The sequence below is a fragment of the Giraffa tippelskirchi genome, chromosome 10, assembly GCF_054371585.1.
Source record: "Giraffa tippelskirchi isolate mGirTip1 chromosome 10, T2T-mGirTip1v1.2.pri, whole genome shotgun sequence".
NCBI lineage: Eukaryota > Metazoa > Chordata > Mammalia > Artiodactyla > Giraffidae > Giraffa > Giraffa tippelskirchi.
The window spans coordinates 8,630,801-8,651,516 of NC_137284.1; the positions used below are offsets into that span (position 1 = coordinate 8,630,801).

The 20,716-nt window shown below is 45.5% G+C and overlaps 1 protein-coding gene across 39 annotated transcripts in view; it reads right to left on the reverse strand.

Moving 5' to 3' along the window:
* Window positions 1-20,716, reverse strand: part of MARK2 (microtubule affinity regulating kinase 2) — a 53,835-nt gene that overhangs the window by 25,383 nt on the left and 7,736 nt on the right. For 4 of the 39 annotated variants that reach the window (XM_081532807.1, XM_081532793.1, XM_081532787.1 and 1 more), the window contains exon 2: window positions 6,465-6,591. The exons of 31 other annotated variants lie outside the window; for them this stretch is intronic. The gene's annotated coding sequence lies outside the window, so the exon portion shown is untranslated. Of the gene's footprint in view, window positions 1-6,464; window positions 6,592-11,036; window positions 11,138-12,188; window positions 12,594-20,716 lie in introns of those variants that run through there. 4 more of the 39 variants (XR_014066329.1, XM_081532792.1, XM_081532794.1 and 1 more) reach the window with 3 other exon arrangements.

The window sequence follows — 20,716 nt, forward strand, 5'->3', positions numbered from 1 at the left end:
AGTTTGGAGCTCAAGCAGGACAAGAACAGAAACCACCAAGGCCAGCACCACCACTCTCAGCACCCGTCTCCACCTGGCCAGGCTGCAAGGTGGCGGTTCCACTTAAGTGACCACGAAAAATCCAACTGGCTGCTCTTCCCATGGTTAACTGCCCACTGGGCTGTTCCTGCAGGTAGAGGTGTTATCTTCCTCCTTCAGCAGATCACTAAAAACCCAAGCAGGAAAGGACAAACAAGCTGAGGAGTGAGGGCCACCCCTGAACAGGTGCTAACTGACAATGGCTCAAATCAGTCAGAATGGAGAGTTCAGGCTCACCTGTGCCCAGAACAATTGCAGGAGCTGAGCACAGCTTTCCAGAAAACTTTCTGGGTAGGAAGTGGTATGTGCATGTTTATCTTTGGAATTTGGCATCTAGAAAGACAACTTACTTTTGTGATAGACAGCGCTATGACTACAAGTAATGAGAATGCTCCAGGCACATGCAAATCTGCTGTAGCGTATTAGTCAAGAAACCCCCAACTCACCCAAAGTTCCATTCTGAGGAGGAACCATTTTCCCATAGGAACATCTTACAAATGATGGTTATATTCTCAGGCCAGCCCATCTTATCAGGGCCCACCACTGTCTCTGAAGTACTATATTAACCATACTTAACACCTAAATCTGGTGGCTCAGATGGTAAAGAATCCACCTGCAGTGCAGACCTGGGTTCAATCCCTGGGTTGGGAAGATCTTCTGGAGAAGAGAATTCATACCCACTCCAGTATTCATGCCTGGAGAATTCCATGGACAGAGTCTGGTGGGCTATAGTCCATGGAGTCGCAAAGAGCCGGACATGAATGAGCAACTAACACAACACTTAAACCAGAGTCCAGAATAGCAAAGTGGATTCAGTGTTCCAACATGGGACCCAGGAACGTATCTTTGCTCTCCGAGGAGCATGGGCAGTAGAGACTGGGGTTTCTTAACCTTCAAACTCTAGGTGAGGACTTGAACATCGAGGGTGGTTGGGCAGGAGGGAGGGTCTAAGGAAACAGAAACCCAGGTGGAGATGAAGAACAAGGCTGGAGGAAAGGGATTCCGAACGGGCACTGCCTCACAGGAGAGAAGGGCTAAGGAAGGAAGACCAAGCAGAGCTTCTGCAGAGGAGGTGCAGAGGGGAGCTTGGGACAGTCCCTGACATAGCAGGGGCAAACACTTTTCAGAACCATCTTCCCTGCTTGGTAACTGAAGTCACAGACACACCTCCTCTCTACTGCACTGGGCCCAATGCTGCCACTGCAGTCTCAACCAAGGCCAAGGGCAGAGGCTGCTGAATCCTGTTACATGGCATGGCCATGGCATGGGCTGGTGCCTTGGTTAGCATGTTGGATAAACAGAGGAGGGCTCATCTGTCTGAAGCTGGGTGGAGAAGATTGGAAAGCACAAGCTTCTCACTGGGACTGAGTATGTGACAGCTGCTGACACTGGGCCTAGGTTTGCCTGTGAAGCCAAACCCTGTTTGTTTTCTGGCGGCAACAACGGTTCTACTCCAGGGTGCTCTAGCTCTCTGTGTGTATGCCCTAGGAGCAGAGAGTATGGTAAATGAGGTGACAGTCATTTTCCATTGGAAGTGCCTTCTTAAAAAGCACTTTAATAGTTAATTCATCTTTTCAGAGACAGAATCCAAGAAAGAGACTCTGTACTGGTTCTAAGAGAAAGGAGTAGTCCAGAAAAGGCCAGTTTAGCCCTGGCCAAGGCAACAGGGAGATGTGGGTTCAGATGACACTGCTGGAGGTGCTAAGCTTTCTAATGTCTGTGATGTGAACCTAGGAGCAGGGTTCTTTGGTACAGATAAACTCCTGTGTTGGTGGAAGCCCTCAGGAACTAGAACCGTCAACTGGTGGTGTTGGGGAGGAAGGGGGCCACTTCGGGGTGTTGTGAGATGCACTATTTATTACATAGACTGCAGACAAGAGAATGCTGGCTGTTCTGAAGGAGGCAAGCAGCCAAGTTTCTAGCTTTCCACCTTCAAATTCACTCAGAGAGGGCAGGGAAGAAAGGATGGCTGCAAAAGGGATACAGATCCTCTCCCAACAAATCCTGAAGGGCAGCTCTAACTGCCAATCGGCATGCTGGCTTAAATAAAAACCTGAAGACTGACTGAAACCCACCCCCCTCACCCCCTTGCCAGGACTCCGGTTAGAAGAACATGCCTGGCTGCAGGAGGCCACTGCTTCCCAACTTGTTGTTCTGTCTAGTCCACGCCACCAGGAGGACAAGGACAAAGAACCCAGAGGCATAAAGGGGGTTCTATCAAGAGAAGACGAAGAGCTATAGTCAGAATCATCCAACACCATTCAAAACACTTAGAACAATTCCTGGCATATACTAAATGCTCATGACATGCTAGCTATTATTACTATAATTCCACATGCTTTCCTTAGTCTGCAGGTTGCCAGAAAAAGACACGGCTTTTGGCTTTAACTTTTTACCCAACGCTTACCACAAATTCTCTATTTTCTAAAAAAAAAAAGAGAGAGAGAGATGGATCTTTTGAACTGGCCTAGGAGAGTGCTGGAGTCGAAGACCAAGTTCTGGTCATCTATTTGCACAGCTCGGACTTGGACATGGTTTTCTGGCAGAGCCAGAAAGGGCTCCAGCAGCTCAACTGTTTTATCCCTTCCATAAAAGGCCACTCTACTTGCCCTGATCAAAAGCACTTGAAACACACACACATCCAACCCTAGGAAAACCCAGAGTGTACACCACAGCTTTGAAATACACAATGTCAACAATCTTGCCAAGAGTTTCTAGGTATATGGAACTGGAAATGTTACAAATTAACAGTCACAATGGGAAATGTGACTAGTATTTAAGAAGCATGCGCATGCGCGCACACACACAGTGTGGCTGGAGCCCCACCTCTTCCGTGGTGAGACATGGAAGCTCAGAGCAGTGGCAGTGGGGGTGCGCGTGGGGCTGAAAGCCCAGCCGCACAGCCAGCTCCTGGGCTGTGCTGGTCTGGGGACGCGGCACCTTGTGGCAGCCAAGCCCCCACCACCTGCTGTCCTTCACACAACAGAACGAGATCGCTGTTTGGGAAGATGGGATTTTCAGTGTCGGGTTTTGTATCTTACGAGCTGGCACGTGTCTGCCTCAGGGGCAGTTTCCTGACACAGCTGCATGTCCTGGGCCCCTGCAGACAGGATCTGAGATACAGGAGAAAGAGAAATGAGATACCAGAAGTAGGAATCCGGGGATGAAAAAAGCAAGACAGAATGAAACGGTCTGGCTGTCCTTTTCTCACTCCTGTCCCACGAGAGCTGACTTCTCCGACCTGGTCCTAAGGAATCACAGGCACTCCTGTTCCCCGTTCCTGGAGGAGCCAGGTTTCCTCCTGGCATCCCCACCTCTTGACCCTGACAGCTCTACCACGTCAAGTGACTGTGGTATCCAAAGCTGATGCTGGCTACCCCATGAAGAGATAACCGAGGTCATGTGAGCTGGCCAGACACGTTCTGCTGCACTTGTTTATGGGCAAGAGGATTAAAACGACCTGTCGGGGAGGAAAGGGGGCAAACCCTGTACACAGTGCAAGCACTGGGAACACAGCACAGAGGCCTCCCACCAAGAAATCTTTTGCTCAAATAAAAAGCATAAATCTCTCACCAAACACCAAACCCGCTCACTATGCCAAACACCACTTATGATCCAGTGACCTTGAGGCACTGCTCCATTTTCCCGAAGTTCTTTGTATAAAAGGTTGGGCTTTTTTTTTAGGGGGGGCGGTGGGGGGAGTCAGAGAGATTAAAGGGATGAGCAACAGAGGACCCTATTAAGAGTCCCAAATTAATGTACAAGCAAAGGCTTTCTGTCTCACCAAGATATATGTAGCATGGGGCTTAAGAAAGGGGTTTCCAGGGTACTTTTGCATCAAGAAAGCACTCAGTTCTCAGATGCCTAAATGCTCAATCAGAAGTCAAACTGCCAAAAGAGAACTTCCTATGACCACTTCTTGCCCGAATCAAAGTTAGAATTGGGAGACCAATTAGGTATAACTCCAGGGCAGAGGGGCTCAGGCAGCAGGGTGTCAGGGCTGTCCTCTCTGACCAGGGGGTTACCTTCACAACGACATCACTAGCCACCAGACACAGGAAGGGGACGGTGGTCAGCACCTGCGCCTGTGGCCCCGCAGCTCCCGGCCGTCTGGCCTCTCCACAGGGTTACTGCAGAAACCGGCCCCTGGCTGGTGCTGTTCTACGAAACTGCTTCTCACAGCCCCGAAATAACCAATCTTCCCCTCTTAGCAGGCCTGGGTGGCTACCATCTGCTCTCTGCCTTGGGCACTCAGGCCTCAGCAGCAAGAGGATAGTCTCCATTTGGGTGCTCCCCTGGCTGTCCGAAGAGGTTGGCAGACGGGAGCTAGGGTAGCACCCTTCTCTAGCCAGCCAGAGGGGGACACGAAACACCTGCTGGCAACCTGGGCTCTCTCCCCCACCTCCTCTTTCTAGCAAAAGAGCAGTGACTCCTTCACTAACCTTCCACCCACGGTCTCACCGAGGCCAGGGACATGGGCCCATCCTATGAGAAGTGAAGGTATTAAGTCCAGCTGAGGAGCCAAAGAACATGGCTAAGGGAAGAAAGGGATATTGTGCTGCAAGGGATTCCAAGAATAAACTCTCCAAACCACCCACCTAGCTCTTCTGGAGAGCAGGGGTATTTAGAAGCACTTTCCATTTCCCCACGCACGAGAAAGGGTGGTGGCCTTGGCAGACACACACCTGGTTGGGTCATCATCTCCCCGAAGGAGCCCTGGTCTCCCTAACATCAGAATGAGTCCACACCTGCCACCAAGGGCCAGTCTGAGACGGTAACGTGCCCCAGAGTTCACATACTCACGCATCCATTAATTTTCCTCCAGATTGCTGCTGTCATGCCATGCAGAGCGCTGAGGCGGGCTGAGTCCCGCTCTGCGCCCCCAAGCCGGTCACTCCGGTTTGCTTGGTGTGTGGTGGGGGAGGAGGAGGGGAAGGAGGAGGAAGGGAGATTATGAGTCTCTATTTTCAAGCCCAGCCCCTAAAACCGGGGAGGGAAGCAGCTGGGCTCCCGCTGCAGGAGCGCTCCAATCTCTGGGCACTACGGGGCCAGCCAGCTGCATAAGAGAACTCTGGGGAGCAAACACATCCAACACGCTGGGAAGAGGAGGGGAGACCAACCCGGAGAGAAGTGGGCTGGTCTCCTGCCAAGAACTCTGAATGGTACTCCTATCAGAACTAGAACATAACAGGAGGTAGGCAGGTTTATGGTCTCTGGGGAAAGGCAGGAGGGGAAACAGTAAAAGCCGGACTAGCATGGGAACGAAACTTGCTCCCTGGCAGGCGAGCAGACAGCCTAGCTGCCTGCAAGGCCACGACCACGGCCACCATGTCGGCAAGTGAAGCGCTGTCCCGTTACCTCTTTTGGAGGCAGACGGTGTCCACTCTAACCTTAGGTTGGCTTTCACCCACTTTGCCAGCCGTGCCCTGAACTCTACAGTTTGTAGCATGGTCATCTCCACGACCCTGAAAGTTCAGGCCCACCACCCAAATGCCTGTGCCTGACTGCCAATGACAGGAGGGAGGGGGCCTCTTGCGGGCTGGGCTGTAGGGGCAGAGCCTCAGCCACAGAGGAGGGCCCCTCTCCCGGACAGGAAATGCTCCTCCTTGGCGGGAGCAGAGCCCAAGGCTGCCACACAGGGGAGACAGAAACACCTGTCAGGAGTGGCAGGAGAAATGGCCACCAGGTACTTCCTCTTTCTCACCAGCCACTACCTTCATCCGCCACAGGTTGCCTCTGAAAAGCCTGCAGAACCACCCCCCCAACCCAGTGGCAGCGACGACCCGTGAGTCACTCCCCCACGAGAAGAGGGAAATGGGGCCTGACCCCTGAGCCTGAAGAAGCCCCACAGTGTCCTGAGCCAGCCAGGCCCCAAAGCTGAAACCAGTCCCACCTGCCAGGGCTGAAACCTTGGATGGCCTACCCTCCACCCACACCCGCATGTAGAAAAACCAGTCCCTCTTTAACACTACAACAAGTGCGGGGACAGCAACAGTCATCGCTGCGGGACACCTAGCACTGGGAACTTCACTATATGGCTTCCTAGTCACAGCTCCCCTTAAACATACACCAGTGAAGTATACATATATGTATACACATGTGTAATAAGTGCACCTATATACATAAAACTGGTTTTCAGATCCACAGTTGCTGGATTTCCCCTTCACCTGGCTGGCTCCCTTTCGCTGCCCTTGTCCCTTCCTGGAGTCTCACTCTGGGCTCCTGCCACCTGTCTTCTCATGTCCTCCCAGACCTCCAGCCTTTGCCGCCACCTCCTACTGCCTGGAACACTGCCTCTAACCTCTGCTCCCATTCTCCTTCCTGGTCAGCCTCAGCTCAGACATCGCATCCTCCGGGAAGCTTTCCCTGCCCTCCAGGGTCCTGACCTGTCACTCCTGGCGTCCTGAGGACAGCAGCCTTCTTGCACTAGCACTTGGCTCTTGAGGAACGGCCGGCCTCCTTCACAACTCTAGGTGGCTGTCTTGTTCACCACTGTGCAAGGCTGGGCACGACCTAAGGGAAGTTCCAGGGCTTCAGTCAACTCTGTGTCCTCAGTGCCCAGCACCTCACATGCTTTCAAGACATGCTTTTCTAATTCATGAGAGAAAGCCAGGGTCAGGGTCTTTCTGCCTTTTTCAGAGTGACTCTTTACCCAACAGCTCTTAGCACATCTCTGCTCCACGTGACTGCTTCAACCTAGGCCAGGGCTAGAGAGCTGGCGCCCGTGGCTTTCAAGCCATTCTCCAGGGCCTTCTGGTGCCTCTACAGACGCAGTCTCTGGCAGGATTTCAGAGCTCGTGGCCAGTGTGTGGAGCTGGAGCCGGACTGCCCTTCCACCTGTCCTTTCCCAGCCTCCCCTCTGCTCTGAGGGCTGCAGGGAGCCCCTGCACAGGCCTGCTGAGCAAGAGGACTGCTTCTGAAGTGAAGCAATGTGGGTACAGCTCCAAGTCGCCAAGAGAGAGCAAGTCTAGATGCAGCACCACCCAAACAGGCTGTATTGCTTGAGCCAGTCGTTCCCCGTCCTGGGACCTGTTTCCCCACTTGCACAGTGAGGGTCTGTCCTAGGTGGATGTGAGGGCTCTCGGTGTCTCTGTGCTTATAAGCCTTCCAGCAGGAAGTGGGCATGGTCTGCACGTTCTGAAGACCACATCCTGACCCTGTCTTACATTGCGTCAACCTGCCTGAAAGTCTGGCTCCGGAACTAACCCTCACCTAACATGTCTTGGACACCAAGCTCACACACTGGAAAACCTCTTCCTCCTAGGGCTGAGAAAACTAAAGTTAAGCAAGGTGACAACTCCGGACTTAGAAACACTACAACCCTGAACTCAGTGTGCCCTAGGCCAGAATCCTCTTCCTCTCGAGACTTCATTTACCCACAATTTACCAGCTCCTCACCACTCCCAGCCTCTCTGCACACCACGAATGTGGCCACAAGGTGCAAGGAGAGGTACAGTGACTGACAGTCCTCCCAGCAGACCCGAGGGCTCTGCAGCCTCAGCCTCAGCAGCTCCGAGTAGGCGAGCCCCTGGCAGGGCAAGGTGGCACACTCAGTGCTCAGCACCTGCCCCCCACCCCTCTCAGCATGACTCCCTAGCAGCCCGGGTCCTTGGGGGGCTCCTGGGTGGGGAGCTGCCTGCCTGCCCACCTGCCCGCCATGGTAGCCCATCCATGAGGAGAAACCCATTTGGCAAAGCCAGCAAGCAGCAGTTTCACCCTCCCTGCCCAGAGTGGGGGGAGGGGAAGGCAGGTCCAAGCAGACTAGTCCAACAGGTCCTTTTCCCACCACCCTACACAGCTGGTCTCTTCTGCACTGCTTCAAAACCAGGAGCTGCAAATGTCAGTTAGAGCTCTCACACCTTGAGTCACAAAGACCAAGGAATCAAAAAGAAAACAGAAAATGGCCATCTCATTCTTGCCCTACTTGCAATAGTCCTGGGAAACGCAGTCCCTGACCTCACAGGTCTTGGTCAATTCAGAAAAGTAACTGATCTCCCCCCCAAGACGCTCACAGAAAAATCTGGGTCCACGCCACCACCAGGTGCTGAGGCGGTGTGAAGTCAGTTCTTCCGGTGCCATGCTCCTGAGCGGCTCTCCCACTAAAAATAACTCCAGTCTTCTCATACAGACCCCATGACCTCTCTAACCCTGGACTGAATTCCCAACAGTGTACCTCTGTTCGCCCATCGCAAAAGCGGGGAAGATGAGGCCAATTTATAACCAGAGACAACAACGCAGCCAGAGATGCTGTGTGTCCGAGGCAAGAACATAACTCAGCAAAGCTGGGAGGGCTTCTTTTCAGCTCTGCTCCCTACTTCAGGAAGCCATACAGGGTTTCCTCAGCAGTGCACGCCCTCCTTGTGGTTTCCTCTCTGGGTTCTTAAGACAATCCAGTGAAAGGGGAAAACATCCTCCTTATCCTCTCATCCTGAAAAAGTTGTTCTTTTTTGTCATTATTGAACCTATTAAGACCTGTGACTTACATGGTCAAAAACTGAATAGACAGATGTCTGATTCACAAATCAATATGGACACACTTTCCCAAGGGTGGTGGTAAGTGAAGAATAATACCCATGCTGTAATTTTTCTTTTTTTTTATTTCACAAGTAATTCATTGAGAGATGATCACGTGCAAAGCACTCTAATAGACTCTAGGGAAGAAAGGGATGCAAAGAAGGATAAAATACAGCCCAGCCTTCAAAAAAGCTGCCTACCTAATAGGAGAGGGAAGCACAAATCACACTGCCTAACACAGGACCAAATCCAGGAACTAGAGTTACAGTCTGCCTATGGCCTCCAGTTTACTAGAAGTTTCTTGTTGTTTAATCACCAAGTTGTATCCAACTCTTTGCAACCACGTGGACTGTAGCCCACCAGGCTCCTCTGTCCATGGGATTTTCCAGGCAAAAATACTGGAGTGGGTGGCTATTTCCTTCTCCAAGGGATCTTCCCTGACCCAGGGATCGAATCTGCCTCTCCCACACTGCAGGCAAATTCTTTACCACTGAGCCACCAGGGAAGCCCCTCTGGTAGCAAGAACATAGAACAATTTAAGTCAGGACTTTGTCATTTTTCAGAGATTTAGAGATCCCCAGGTCCCGCTTCTAGCTAGGACCATGAGTTCTGCCAGGATCTATCTAAACCCTGAGACGTCAATGAATGGGGATGCCTGCCCACTGAGTGGGCTGTGATGAAAGCCGTGAGATGCTGATTAAGAGGAAATCAACTCGGGGAGATGCACTGAACAATCAGTCATTCAGTCTTCCTTGTCTCATCCCCATCTAGAAACCAGAGACAGGCTCAATATACAAGCAAAGATGATACAGGAAAGGCTTAAGCACAAAGTTAAAAAAGTTGTTCGGGGCTAAGGTCATGCGAATCAAGTCAAACAATGCCCCTGGCATTAGAACAGAATAGGGTGCTCTTGGTGAAAGTGTGGAAGGACTTCCTAAAGCTCTGTATCCAGAGCCCTGAATCTCAGTGCCAGCTGTGACTGCGGAGGCACGTTAAAATATTTATCCTTTTCTCTCCCAATTATAGGTTGTCAAGCCTGGTATCTCTCATCAATTCATTCAATCAATGTTATAGCTTGCTGTACACCAATATCAGTTTTTAAATTGTATTCTTAATCAGCAGGCTACCAGTAGCATCAGAATTCTTCTGGAAGGTTGTAAGAAGGAATGAATACTCACTCCTGAAAGTACTGAGAAATTCCCTGGACAAACAGAAGATTGTATATCATCTTAAAAATGAAACAAACACAAAACAAAATTAATTCAGGGCCTGGGAATAAAGATTAAGGCCCCAGTCCTCCTCTGTTGGGAGAAAAATAATTCTGAAGCTAGTTCTTTTTTTTTTTTTTTGGTTAAACTGAAGTTTCGGGGAGGGAGGTGGGAAGGGGAGTCAGGATGCGGGGACACATGTGCACCTGTGGCTGATTCATGTCGATGTTCGGCAAAAACCACCACAATATTGTTAAGTTAATTATCCTCCAATTAAAATAAATTGAAAAAAAACAAAACAAAAACTGAAGTTTAGTTGACTTACAATATTTCAGGCGTACAGCAAAGTGATTTAGTTAAATGTGTGTGTGTACACAAACATATGCGTATTCTTTTTCATATTATTTTCTATTATAGGTTATTGCAAGATACTGAATATAGTTATATTGTTCCCTTTGCTATACAGTAGGTCCTTGTTGTTTATATATTTTATATATAGTTCTATCTTAAAAATGATGAAGCTAGTGAGACTTGGTCCACGTCACTCAAAAGAAAATCATTTCCCGAAATAAAAAAAATAAATAAGTAGGTGAAGGAGAATGGGGATTGGCTTGCTGAAAATCTTCCCTACAGCAGATAGCAGATTAGCCATGTGAGAGTCTTTTGGGATGGTTTACTATGAAGAATTTTATAAGAGAAAGCATTCCAAATGTGAAACTGGGAGTTCAGCACCTAAACATTTATTAATGAGAAAAATCCTCACACCACAATCATAATGAAGGTTTAACATCAATGTCTGACATTTCGTCATTAAGGGATCGGTTTTAACTGTAGATTTGGCAGCTTGCCCTATCGGCTGTTTCACAAGCAGCTTCTGAGGTTTCAAGAAAGGCAGGGTGTTTGCTTTTAAACACTATCTTAAAAAATATATTTCAGGACAGGGTTCAACTACTCCAAGACAGAAGAAGGGAATGAAAACTGAACCAAATAAAGGATTCTGATGCCACCAAACATAAAGGGAGCACACCAGAGGTGAAGGAGAGGAAAAGACATTGTTTGCCACCAGCAGCAAAATGCTAAAAGTCAATTTAGCACTTCTTATGACCAAGTTAAAAAATACGGATGGCACTAAAGACATGAGCTTGATAAAAGGAAATCTTCATCTCTTCAAAATACACTTAACTGACTCAAATCTACTTTATTTAAAGACAAAACCACCCAACAGTTCCACAGCACCTCAGCAACTCGAAGGACGGTCATCTAATCAATTAGCAGCCACACCTCTCTGCTCAGCTTGATGCGGTAATTAAGGGCGAGATTCTTCTCCCTGGGAATACAAGTACAGAAGGGCAGAGCCCCTAAGGACCTAACCCATTATGACAGCCTTTTCATTAGAGAGAGAACACTGCCATGAGCTCTCCAAGGAAGCAGTGGCCTGTATCACTACAGAACACCTGTGTGTGAACAGCAGCCACCTCTGAGGACAGATAAAAATGTGCTGGCAGCAGCAAGGGGGTGGGGAACCACTCAAAAAACCTAACAGGCTGCGCTTCTTACCATAATTCACATGGACTGTGTTCTTTCCACTGTAACAAAAGGATGGATTCTCAAATAACAGAGAAATGGCACATAACCATGATCTTAGAAAAGTGAAACAGGTTTGAACACAAATACAATCATACAGCTGAACTCTTTTTCTACTAGGGGCAGCAAGAGGGGCGCAAGAGGGGAAGTGTGATGCTTGAATCAAGGGCAGCAGTCCACCCCTTTACCCTTGCCCCACGCTGGGATCTTAAAAAATCAGCTCAAAATTTCAGATTTTAGTTAATAAAATCAAAACCTTTAACAGTATAAAAGAAAAAACACTATCATACCAGGAGTGACATGCAAGTAAATCATACCACAAACTTACAAACTTAAGTTAACTGAAATTCCAGAGATTCACTCTCACTGAGGACAACTCCTAAAATCTAGGAGGACCACAGGCAGAGTTTCAGGAGAGAGAAGTGATCAAAAGACTGACAAAGGCAAACAGGAAGTAGTGGCATATTACACAAGCAATGGGATAAAGAGACACAGCAGGATGGCCAGAGTTCAGCTCCCAGGATTGAACTGGCAAGTCCCAAACACACACAGGGCCCTGGCACTACCAGCTACAGTGCTCAGTGTCCTTGGCAGTCAAGGCCAAATGCAAGCAGCTCTGGGCCTCTGCGTGTGAAACTGGTACATAATGGCATATAAAAAGAAAATATTAGTTTCATAAGGATAAAACACAGTTAAGGTCCGCAAACAAAAGTTTTCTTGGGGGGGGGGGATGGTCAGCGGGAGTGAGGTGCTACCAAGCAGGACAGGTAAATCTAAGAATCCAAACTATCCGAGACTACTTACTTGCTGGTTACCAATTTAAAGTCTTAAGACTCCGGTTTTTCTAAAGAGGTTCTTGGAATTCCAGATGAGAAGAGATGAACAGGAAAATCGGAAGCCAGGATTAAATAGTAAGGTTAAAAAAAAGTTTCCCATAAGCTGTTAAGACAAGGGAGATAAACCCAGAGAGCTGCATCTCCACACCATGCCACCTTTACAACAGGCCACAGAGGGCAGAAAGAAAATGTGGGGCAGAGAGACCACGGAGGACTCTGAAGCCGGCCTGGGAGGCATGTTCTGCCCCACACTGACTGGGAGCTAGTCCTAAGGTATCTATCCTTCTACTGTCTGGACACAACTGAAGCCAGAGCCAAAGTGCTCTTTATGGTCAAGAAAGTCTTGTTCTAACACCAACACACACTCTGGACTACATGAGTCTGTTACCTTAAACAGAGTTACTCAACATTTCTGGGCCTGTTTCCTCATCTGCAAAGTGGGGAAAATAATCAGATCTACATCTCACAAAGATTAAATGAGTTAATGAATGTAAAACAGCTAATTAAACAAGCGTCTGGGACAAAGTGCTCAATGAGTGCTGGCTATTATGATGCGACAACTAAAGACACTAGCCTCAGAGCAAATGGCACCCCGTGGGAATGGGTGGGGGCACTGTCTGCTCTTCAAGTACTCAGTCTATTGCGTTTAAGAGTTTCCCAACCACTTGGAACAGAGTAATGTACTTAGAGGGCCATCCAGGAGGCACCGTTACTGAGTCACTGCCTTAGCTAATAGAGTGAACAAATCTCCTCTGAAAGCAAAAGTCTGTCTTCCATACAGACTAGGGGCTGAAGAGAGAGAAAAAAGCACATCAAGTTCACTTTTGGAATTGAAGTGAAAGCCACATGTGTATCTGAAAAGAAATATGCTTTGTGTAAAAAAGCAGAGGATTATGGGGCTTGCTGAGTGATGGGAAACAGAGCTATAATCCCACAAGTCTATATGTAGACACAAACTGATATAAGGTAGTCACTTGATTAAACTTTTTTAATGATTCTGATGAGAAGTGATCCTGAGCAAATGAGATGAGCGTAAGCAGATTTGCTTAAAGCTGATCCAAGTGACTATTAGAGGCTCAAAGGTCTACTATTAGCGGTACTAAGAGAAGCTTTTAAAAGCGAGAGGTGCTTCGTTAAGTGAGAGAATGAATAAAAACAAAGGAATAAGGTGGAAAACAGTAGTTTAGAAATATATTTACTGCAACTGTATCTCTTAAAAATACATCAAGCAAAGATAAAAGTCCACACGCTATTACATACACACAAATCCGCTTAACCTCTTCCAAGAGAAAACAAAGAACACTTACATAAAAGTGTGATTTGGCAGGCAAGTTTCACTGAGAAACAGGGCTAACAAAGAGTTAAGTTACAGAAGAAATAGGAACCAAGTGTGCAGGCTCTGCAGCCACTTGGAGACTGCTGAGTGTTCTGGCCTTAGTGAGTGCCTGGAGCCGACCAGCCTTCAGCTATTACCGGTACCAAGGTTTTTCAAGGATAGAGGCTATGCAAGCTTTGCAGTTTTCAAATTTGGAATTGACCAATAGCCAATATATAAGCTTAAAAATACACAAACTACTGTCATAATGAAACCCGAGTAAGCCAAATTATTTTTTTAATGGAAAAAAAAAAAAAAGGCCAATGCCCCTATTAGAAGGAGGAAATGAGCCAAACTTGGTTAAAGTCTAGCTTCCTTAGCTAGATACACTGCAAACCAAGGCAGCAAGTGCCTTCCTGCAGTTCAGCCAGGACTCTGGGAATTGCAAAACAAAGGCTCATTATGAGGTCATAGTCAGTAACCAGCCAATCAAGGACAGGGATGGTCAACTCCCCACTTGTCTACAACAGCAATTCTCACACTCCTGGAAAACCCTTTATGCTCTTATTACTAAGGGTCTCAAATAGCTTTTGTTGATGCAGATTAGAGCTACTGTATTATAACTTAAACTGAGAAAATGTTAATCTATTAATTCATTTAAAATATATTACTGAATTCATTGCAACTATGTATTAATAACTATCTTCCTACATATCAAGTTAATACATATCATCACAGTAAAATCTAGGTTAACTTTTAAAACTTAATTATTAAACCTACAACAAGGATGAAACCCTGAAAACATTATGCCAAGTGAAATGCGGCAGAAACAAAAAGACACATACTGTATGACTCTACTTATAAGAAGTGTTCAGAACAAACAAATTCATAGAGAAAGCAGAAAAAGGTTATCAAAAGCTGGGGGAGGGAAAGATGGGGAGTTACTGTTTATCGATATAGATTTTCTGTTTGGGATGACCAAAAAGTTCTACAAATAGTGGTGCTGGCTACATTGTTAATGGGTTTAATGCCACTGGACTATACACTTAAAAATTAATAAAATGTACATTTTGTGTTACCCATATTTGACCACAATGAAAAAACAAAGCACAAGGCCATGAGGAAATTTCAGACTACCATAAATGAGGAACATTGTATAAAATAACTAACCAGCATTCTTCAAAACTGTCAATGTCATGAAAGACATGAAAAGACTGAGGAGACTATGGAGACATGACAACTAAATGCAATATGGGTACCTGGGCTGGATCCTAAACAGAAAAAGTACACCAGTAGGAAAACTGATGAAATCTGAAGTTGTCTGGTTAACAGTATGATACCAAGACTAATTATCAGTTTTGATATGTGTTCTATGGTTATATAAGATGTCAACATAAGGGGAAGCTGGGTGAAGAACATACAAAAACTCTTTGGATTATTTTTCTTAACTCTCCGAAGTTCAAAATTTAAAAGAAATCAAATTTAACTGTTTAAAAACCCTCATAAGGTCAAAGTTAAGTATTCGTAGGAGGAGATGACCCAACTTTGGTCAAAGTCCCCCTGGTCACAGAGAAAGCTTTCTCAGATACAATGACAGCAAACCAAGCCAGCAAGCGCCTTCGTGAGCCCAGTCAGGACTAAAAAGGTTCTGGGAATTGCAGGAAAAAAATTTTTCTTTTTTAATTTTTATGAAATTACCAAGAAATCAACCAAACAAAGCCAGGAAGAATTAACTTAAGTTTTGTCTACAACTGTGGTTCCTACACGTCTTGGTTTCAGAAAGTCTTTGCAGTACCAAAAATAACCTGAATCTCCCAAAAGATTCTGTTTGTATGAATCATACCTATCTCCATTCATTTAAAAGAACATTAATAAACCCATTACACGTAAACATTACTTACTTAATTTTAATGAAAAAAAAAAGTATTTTCCAAATCACAACTTCACACAGACCAAAGGAAGTCCACTTGAACTGATTTTTATAATGCAATCAAAACACAATGCCAGACTCCCCTACCAAAAAAACCTAACAAAGAATAGAAAAAGAAAAAATGAGAAAAATTACAAATAAAAGAAAGGGAAAATGAGAAAAAGAAAAAAATCAGGGAATAAAGAGAAAAAAATGGGGGAAATAAACAAACCACAGATAAAAACAACAATCAAAAAACCTCATAGGGCCAATGCTGTACATATTAGAAGGAAATAAGCTCACTGGGGTCAAAGTCTCTGAGGTCCAGGCAGGCATGATTACAGGGGTTGGGAACTGCAAACAAGGGCTCCCTATGAAGTCATCGCAGATAACCAGCCCAAGACGGAGGACAGTCAACTCAGGTTTTGTCTACAACAAAGGTTTTTCTCACTTTTTGGTCTCAAGAACTCTTCACATTCTTAAAAAATTTATGAAGGACTGCAAAGATCTTTTGTTTATGTGGGGTCATAGCTGTCAACAGTTACCTTATTAAAAACTGAAACTGATTTTTTTAAGTATTTTTATTCACTTAAAATAACAAACCCATTACCTGTTTACACAAATAAATAACCCATTTTTTAAATGCAGAAACTATTTCTAAAACAAAATGAAATTCATAACAAGAGTTGCACTGTTTTATATTCCAAGACATCTCTTTAACATCAAGCTTAATGAAAGAGATATTTCTTGTATCTACTTCTGCATTCAGTGTGTTTCCATAGGTTGGCTGAAAGATACAAAAAACTCATTTCACACAGATGTGCAGTTGGAAAATGAAGTTTAATAGCCTTTCAAATATTGAGGATTTTCTTCGATACTAGACCAAAACTCCACAAGTGGTTCTTTTTAAAGGCTAGCTGCAATGTGTAATCTGAGATTTTATCAATGAATCTTTCCTGTACTTTTACATTAAAATCCATCAGTCACCTTGCACTCTGAGTTGCTCTTTTACCTACCAATAACCGAGGAAATGACAAGGAGATCCAACCAGTCCATCCTAACGGAAACCAGTCCTGAATATTCATTTGAAGGACTGATGCTGAAGTTGAAACTCCAATAGTTTGGCCACCTGATTCAAAGAGCTGACTCATTGGAAAAGACCCTGATGCTGGGAAAGACTGAGGGCAGGAGGAGAAGGGGACGACAGAGGATGAGATGGTTGGATGGCATCACCGACTCAATGGACATGAGTTTGAGTAAATTCAGGGAGCTGGTGATGGACAGGGAGGCCTGGAGTGCTGCAGTCCATGGGGTCGAAAAGAGTCGGACGTGGAATGACTGAACTGAACTGAACCAAGGAAATACTCCTTCACTGACTACGCAGAATTTCCAAATACTGGGATTTCATACAATATCAAAAAACCATACTCCATTAATCTTACCACCAACCTCATCAAAAAAAGTGTGACAAATGCAAGTTTTCCAAAATTCTAATTTTTGCTTGAAAACTTCAATTTTATCACTGGCGACGATGACAGGCTCGTTCTGCTCAATTTCAAGAAGATGTCCACTAAACACTGAAGTATGAATAACTACCGTTTGTCCATCCATTGTTATTTCAAGTAAAAATGATCCTCTCAGGTGGGTTGGCTCCAACACACAAGAGCATTTTCCCCAGACAGTTGGACTATGGTAAGAGCAGCAATGCTCCATGGGTACCCTGCACTCCATCACTTGGGAATATCAGAGACCTTTACTGGAGGACTGAGATTAAAAAAAAAAACAACAAACCAAACACACAATTTTCAGTGCTTCATCCAGGACATTCATAAGTGACAATGAGTTGTTTTTTTTAAACCACAAGTGCGTAGAGGGAAGTCCACGACTGACCACCAGCAGAGTTTGGTGCCCCTACCCTGATTCATGTTATGGCGCCAGCAGTTTTCTCTGCCGCTCGCTGCTTCTGTACCGACAATGCAACTGGAAACAAAGTTGCTCCAGGAAAAACCAAGCGAGCCAAAAGTCATTCAATCCTTTGCATATTTACCACAACTTGTGTTTTGTTGCTGAGCATTCTCATAAGAGAAAATATTTTTTGAAGTGTAGTTGGTGGTGATACAAGTTGAGCCATGCCTATACATCTGCTCATTTCTAAGGTGAAAGTAAAATTCTATAAACAAGATATTAACTCAGTCTTTATGTTTGCAGCTGAATCTTCAATTCAACAACACAGTAACATGAAGTGGCACTGCCCCGAACTTTACTGACTTTTCATCCAGTGTGCATTCAGGAACGTCAGCTGTTCAAAACTTTTTATTAGTCTCTCAGCTATTGGGTGGGCTTCTTCGGACGAAGCAGTAACTCATCCTCTAAGAGGCTTCAGTGACTTCGGCATTTCTAGCTGGAAACGCTGGAACAAGTTTTGGTTTTTAAAGAGACTATGGTATGTACGCTTGAAACACGTAATTCCTTTCTCTTTAATCTCTGACGACTGCTCTTGAATGATGCTGCAACTTAACTGGCACCCTTGTAGTAGTAGCTGTAGTGTTAAGTTGCTCAGTCATGTCTGACTCTTTGCAACCCCATGGACTGTAGCTTGCCAGGTTTCCCTGTCCATGGAATTCTCCAGGCAAGAATACTGGAGTGGGTTGCCATTTCCTTCTCCAGGGGATGTACCTAACCCAGGGATCAAACCCTGGTCTCCTGCATTGCAGGCAGATTCTATACTGTCTGAGCCACCAAGGAAGGCCAACCAGCACCCTAACACTACATGAAAACACTAAAAATTAAGTATACACAATAAGCTACATTATTAGCATCTATAAAGATGAGAAGATACCTTTCATTATGATTTCATTTCTTTTAAATTTTTTTTCATTTCTTGTTTATAGTTTTGTCAAGTTTCTTCAGAGTAGATCCCTCCCTTTCACTTGTTGATACGTTCGTTTCTAACTGCAGTAAAGAGAGCTAGCAGCTGTGTTTGAGAAAGCAAAACTTCCAACCTTCCTTTTTTAAGCCAAAAATTCATCCTTAAATATAAGAAAAACACTATGAATTCTCCTCTATTTTAGAATAAAACAGAATTAAGTGCTAAAGTAAGTTATAAGTATAATTTTAAGAATTATCAGTTTTCCCCAAAATTTTTACAAGTGCTGGAAGTTGTACTTACTTCTCGTGTATCTTCAAAGGTGCCAGGAAAATGTTGAGATTTTAAAATAACTATTTATTGGACAATAATGAGGTTTACAGAAATTACAACAGGTATACTGAAGAAAGCTAGTAAGAGCACAGAAGAAGTGATGAGAACAAATCAAGTTCATCACCAAAAACTTCCATATTTACACCTTAAAGTACTACCTTAAAAATTCTAGGAAAAACAAAAATAAAGAACCACACACTGAAAAAAAGAAAAAAAAGCTGCACATACTCTATTAGCCAAGAGTGATAACGTCAATACACATCACAGCCTCTGGAAAACACTGTATACTGGTGAGAGAATGAGAGTGAAACAAGCAAATATAGCATTAATGTTACAAGGAAAATTATTCAGATTTTGTATAGCACCAAACAGGTCTTAGGGACCCCGAGGGTCCCCAGACTAAATTTTGAGAACCAACACAGTGCTACCAAAAGTAGTAAGTGCCTCCTCAGATCTCTCCCAAGACATGGTCTAGAGTTTTGGCATTCCTGATTGCCCAGAACTAGCTTAGACCCCGTCACCAGGGGAACTGGGATGCCAAGTCGGGCTTCACTGAGGAAAGTGGCTCCAGAGACAAAAAAAGAAAATGTTTTCCAAAGCAGGGAGCTCTTAACTTGACACAAATCAGAGGAATAGGAGAAAGAAAGGACTGGGTGGTTCTGGGATTCTATACATGGAGATCTCAGACTATCAAAATGCCCCTTCTGAGCCAGGCCACAAAAGAGGCATACAAACAGGTAAGGCAGTGGGACATGGAGATGAAAACCCAAGAACAGTGATAAGGAAGGAACAGAGTTCAAAGAAACCAGCCAGGAAAAAAAAAAGGAAGTGAGACAAGTCAGCAGAGGGGTCAAAAGGAAGAGGACAATGCAGTGAAAGAAATATTCTGAGATGAGCCCTGCAGCAGCGACACTGTTACCTTTCTTCCCGTTACCTTTCCCGCCACAGTGGCAACATGAAAAAACCAAGCAACTTGCGGCTCTGATAAAGCATTTAGGCTCTAGAAGTGCAAGCAAGGAACATCAACAGGAGCCAACTGAGACCAAAACCGTGGCTCAAGATTCAAAGTCCACAAATCCACAGGAACGGCTGAGAAATGGCTGTCACCCTCCCAGGGCTCCCAAAGGGGAGGCTTTCTTCTCACTTCAGAAAAGCCAACAAAGGTAACAAGAACCTGCCCTTGCAGGCTCCTCGGCTAGCGGAAAAGGAACCTAAAATCACCAGCTGCTAGGTTCCCATGTGGTCTTTAAGAGAAACAGGGAGCTTTCTCCTGCTGCCAAAGGGTAGACACTGCTCGTTAAGAAAGGAACCTGAGGAAAGAAATCCAATCCTGGCGCTAGGTGGGGCCTCCCTCTAACACCCAGATTCCAGCAACTCAGAAAAGCCGGGGTTCCAGGGACTAGATCTGGCCTTCCAGCCGATGAAGAGACTGCACACCCACCACCACCACTCACAACACACAAGTTTGGGCTGGCAGAGGGTCGTGTGTTTCTTTTTCCCTTAATCAATAAAGCTGCCTAATATTGCTATCTTGTCAATACATGAACTTTACAAAAAGTGCTTTCAAAAGTATATAAACCTCTCCTGTCAGTCAGTTCAATTGCTTCAACTCTTTGCAACCCCATGGACTGCAGCACATCAGGCTTCCCTGTCCATCACCAGCTCCTGGAGCTTGCTTCAACTCAAGTCCATCGAGTCGGTGGTGCCATCCAATCATCTCAACCTCTGTCGTCCCCTTCTCCTCCTAAATCTCTCCAAGTGCATCCTATTTTCTTTCAGATAGCTGACTGGTAAAATTAAAAAAAAAAAAAAAAATCTTATACCTTTAAGACTACTATTTTAACTCCTTTTTCTTTACAGAAGAACAAACAGCCCCACAGGGACAGAGGAAGCCCAAGGTCACAGCATGGCCTATCCCAAGATTCCAGCTCAGGAACTCTAGTGGTAGCACCCACTCTGACCACAGCGACACCATTTACTGGAAATCCAAAGGCACTGGGATCCCCTTTCAACTCTGCCATAAACTCAACTCAATCAGAATGCTACGCTAGACCTAAAGGGCCCGAGGGGCCC